The 4,870-nt window shown below is 39.0% G+C and overlaps 1 protein-coding gene across 1 annotated transcript in view; it reads right to left on the bottom strand.

Moving 5' to 3' along the window:
• The window catches only part of LOC101650333 (N-deacetylase and N-sulfotransferase 4), a 356,545-nt gene that overhangs the window by 41,753 nt on the left and 309,922 nt on the right, over window positions 1–4,870 (bottom strand). The window lies entirely within an intron of this gene.

Genomic DNA, 4,870 nt, shown 5'->3' with positions numbered 1-4,870 from the left:
GCATTAGTTGATTGGTCCTACTTTCCAATAGACAGAGTGGTGAAAGAAAAGAATGAGCTCTGAGGGTGGGACTCATAGCTCAAGTGCCCCATGCAAGACTCGAAAGTTACCCCTTGTACTCGGAAAGAAATATGACATTGCCTAAAACCTTATGAATCTTATCGTAAGAGTTGCTGAATTACAAGAATTCTCAACCTCAAATGGTGTCTGAAGTTAAAGTGCTATGGTTGGAAGATATGGAGTCTTAAAACTTAATTTGGGGAAATATGGGCAGATAATTAGAAAATTGTTGATATTCCATCTCTTCATTTTAAAAATCACTCCTAACAGGAGCCCTGGTGGCATGGCGGTTATGGATTGGACTGTGCTCTTCAAGGTCAACAGTTCAAAACTACCAGTCAGTCCTCAGGAGAAAGACAAGGCGTTACATTCTTACGAACAGTTATAGTCTTGGAAAATCAAAAGGGGCAGTTCTACCCTCTTTCAAAGGGTAGCTGTGAGCTGGCATTGACTTGAGGGCAGTGAAAGTAACAGATTCACACTTTTACTCCCCATTTGAAGAGATTGCTCTTTTACTGCTCAATGTTCTTGGTACTTCCACCACCACCTGATGGGACTAATTCTATTGTACTTAAGGACTCTTTATCTGAGATATCACCAAGAGAGGGACCTGAAGAGTTGCTTAGGACATTGCTTGAGTCAAATGCATTGCATGTTTGGCTGATGTTATCAGACTATGTCCACTGATCCACAAATGGAACACTCAGATGGCAAACCTTTTTCCACAGCAGTGAAGAACAAATTGTGAAGGGAGTCTCAGCATCATAGCATGCTGCTGCAATTGGAATTTTATGTAAGCCAATGTTGACAGGGGTAGCTACTTTAATTGAATGAAGATACTCACTATAATTGCAGGTTGGCTACCACGGGGGTAAAGGCTAAATGGCCTTACATGACAAATGCAAGGTGGACATAGTTAAGGTAATGGACAGCAGAGACAGAGTGGTGGCCACAATAGTCTAACTCCTAATTACTTATGGCATTGGCTATTCAGTCATGGTATCTTCAGGAGAAATAAAACATGCAAATTTTACTTGATAGCTACAAGTAGAAGAATCCTCTCAGAGGGGAGAACAGCAAAGAACACACTTTGTTGTTCATTTTACTTGAAATGATACATGGCCAGGTATATTATTTGTACATTTATTCATTTGCTATGGCCACTAGTCTGGCTGGATGGTCAGAGAATTGAAAGGACTGTGATTTGTGATTAGAAAGTTTGGGTAAAGAATCTGTGGGGAAAGTTTTGTGGACAGACTTATCTAAATGGCCCTTTGGAAGATATGTGAAGATATCTGTGTCTCATGTGAATGCTCACCAAAAGGTGACATTGGCATACAGAAATCGATGTAACCTTAACATTATTGTTCCTGACTAGGAACCTGCTAACTTCCCTCATACACCTGATAACGGTGTTATCTAAGAACTATGTGGACGTTGTTATGGAGTATTGAACCAAGCAAAGAAATGGGGATGATTTGTGCCAGAATAGGGTACAGAAAGTTGGAGAGTGGAGGCATGTCTGATATTTGTCTCCTAGAAATCATCCTTAGGAATCTATGCAATTGACTGCGCTTTCTCTGCCGTGTAACTGGAGGAGGACAGCCATGGCCTTTGCACCCTTTCTGCACCCATAGTTCTGATAGCCCACACAGCATTGTCTCAGACCAAGACCTGAACAAAACTCTAATTCCATTCGGTACACAATCAAATTCTTTTAGTTTTCATGTACTGCTTGCTGTAAAGTAAGCCAAATGCTGAGAAATGAATACTGACAGTAGGACCACTCATCTTCTGGGAGATTTAAGGTCAATTTAGAACAGTCTTGTTGCTCTAATTGGACTCTTTAAGAAACTCTCTCCTACACTAAGAATCCAAAAGGCTGACCCTAAGTTATGAAAGAAGTTTATGTCTCTACAAAATCAGAAAGGACTCAAACTAAGGTGAAGCCTACCAGGCTGTGATTGTTGGGGGGCATCAAATTGATTCTGACATACAGTGTCCCCTTGTGACAGAATAGAATTGTGCCATAGTGTTTCCTTGGTGTTAATCATTTTCTTGTTGTTAGCTACCCTCCAGTTGGTTTGGACTCATGGCAATCCTATATACAACAGAACTAAATACTACCTGGTCGTGTGGCATCCAAGTATCTGTTTTTATGTTTGAGCTCATTGTTGCAGCCACTGTGTCAATCCCTCTCATTGAGGGCCTTCATCTTTCACTGCCCTTCCAGCAAGCAAGGTACCCTTTTCTAGGGACTGATCTCTCTTGAAAACATGTACAAAGTTCATGAGACAAAGTCTGACCCCCAGCCTCTAAGGATTATTCTGGCTGTACTTCCTCTAAGACAGAGCTGTTGGTCCTTTTTCAAGATTCTTCACCAGTACTATAGTTCAAATAAATGCATTTCTCTTTGGGCTTGTTTATTCAAGGTCCAATTTTCACATATACATGAGATAATAGAAAATGGCTTGGCTTGAGTTAGGTGCACCACCTTTGGCTTCAAAATGACCACCTTGCTTGTCAACACGTTAAAGAGATCTTGTACAGCAGATGCATATCCAAGGCACTGTGTCTTTCGATCCCTGGCTGGTGCTTCCAGAGCATTGATTGCAAATCCAAGAAAGATGAAATCCTTGACAACTTTAATCTTTTGTCCATTTATCACGTTACCCATGGACCCAGTGGTGAGGATTTTGGTTTTCTTTACACCGAGTTGTAATCCAGCAAGTACTTCAGGCCTCTTCACTTTCATCAAGCAAGGGTGCATCAGCTGCCTGTTGCAGTTGCTAAGCCTTCCTCCAATCCCAACCCTGTGTTCTTCTTCACCTGTGTAATCCAGATGCTCTGATGATCTGCTCAGCAGAGAGACTGAGACTACACCCCTAACACACACCTTCCTGACTTTAAACCAGGCAGGTTTCCCTGGTTATGTTCCCACAACTGCCTCTTGATTTACATACAGGTTCCACATAAGGACAATGTAATGTTCTGAAATTCCCATTCTTCCCAAGGCTATCCACAGTTTGTTATGATCCTCACAGTCGAATGCCTTGGCATAATCAACAAAACACAGTTAACATTTTTCTCGTATTCTCTGCTTTCAGTCAAGTTACATGTGACATCAGCAATGGTGTCTCTTGTTCCATGTCCTCTTCTGAATCTGGCCTGAACCTCTGGTAGCTCCCTGTAAATGTACGATATTTAGAAAAAAAAACTTATTTGAACGTAAGATCGATATTATTGTTCTGTAATTTGTCAATGGGGGGGTAATTTTTCTTTGTTATGGGTAAAAATATGGATACCTTCCAGTTAGCTGAGTAGCTGTCTGCCAAATTTCCTGGCATAGATGAGTGAATGTTTCAGGTTGTGGAAACATTTCAGTTGGAAGCCCATCAGTTCCTGGTGACATGTATTTTTAGCTAATGCTTTCAGTGCAGCTTGAACTTCCTCCTTCAGCACCATTGGTTCTTGCTCATCTGCTACATCCTGAAATAATTGAAATGTCAACTACTTTGTTTTGGAACAATAGCTGTATGTCTTATTTTATCTTCTTTTGATGCTTCCTGCACCATTCAATATTTTGCCCATGGAATCTTGTAGTATTGCACTTGAGGCTAGAATTTTTACTCGGTTTAAGATCTATTGAGTGTTTTCTTCTTTTTTGGCTTAACTTTGCACCTTTATACATTTAATTAAAATATCTTCCTTTGTCTTCTTGAGTTTCCCTTTGAAATGATTTGTTCAGCTCTTCGACGTCATCATTTCTTTCTGTTGCCTTACTTATTCTTCAGTTAAGAGCAAGTTTCAGTGAGTCTTCTGATTTCTACTTTGATCTTTTCTTTTTTTCCCCTTGTCTTTTTAGTGATGTTTTGCTTTCTCTAAGAAAGATGGTCTTGATTAATCCCACAGCTCATCAGATTTCATTAGATTTCGATGTGCCAAATCTGTTCTTGAGATGTTCTAAAAATTTAGGTGCGATAGACTCAAGGTTATAAATTGGCTCTTGTGGACTTGTTTTAATTTTATTCAACTTTCTTCTGAACTTGATATGAACAATCAATGCTCTGTCCCAGAGTCAGCTCCTGATCTAGGCTTAGCTGCTGATATTGAACTTGTCCGTTGTCTCTTACTACAGCTGTGGTAAGTTTGATTTCTATATATTTCAACTGGAGAAGTCTACTTGTAGTGTTGCCTTTTATGTTGTTTAAAAGCTATAAGCTTTTAAACTATAAGCTATAAGCAAATCATGAGTTTTGTAAAATTCTTTCATGCAATCTCTAGCTTCGTTTCTCACCAAATTCATATTTTCTAACATCTACTCTTTATTTCCAACTCTTACATCCTGATGACCAATAATTATCAATGCATCTTGATTGTGTGTTTGATCAATTTCAAGCTAAAGAGCTTGGTAGAATTCTTCAATTTCTGCATCGCTATCTTTGGTGGTTAGTAGATAGTTTTAATAGGAATTTTACTGATTGAATGGTCTTGTATGTGGAGAGATATAATCCTACCACTAATAGAGTGGTACTGCAAGATAGGTTCTGAAATGTCTTTTTGTCCGTGAATGCAATGATATTCATCTTGACATTCATTCCATTCTTGGAATAGTAAATCTTATGATTTTCTGATCCAAAACTACCTACACCAGTTCATTTAGGCTACTTAATGCCTAGAATATTGATCTTTTTTTTTTTGCTGACAATGACATTTATTTATTCATTTTTAATAGTTTTATTAGGGACTCATATAACTCTTATCACAACCCATACATACATCAATTGTGTAAAGCACATTTGTACATTCA

Source organism: Echinops telfairi, unplaced genomic scaffold (assembly GCF_000313985.2).
Source record: "Echinops telfairi isolate 266 unplaced genomic scaffold, ASM31398v2 ScPeMD7_7468;HRSCAF=8506_0, whole genome shotgun sequence".
NCBI lineage: Eukaryota > Metazoa > Chordata > Mammalia > Afrosoricida > Tenrecidae > Echinops > Echinops telfairi.
Note: the sequence above shows the minus strand (reverse complement) of the source record. Positions and strands in the feature narration are given on the sequence as shown.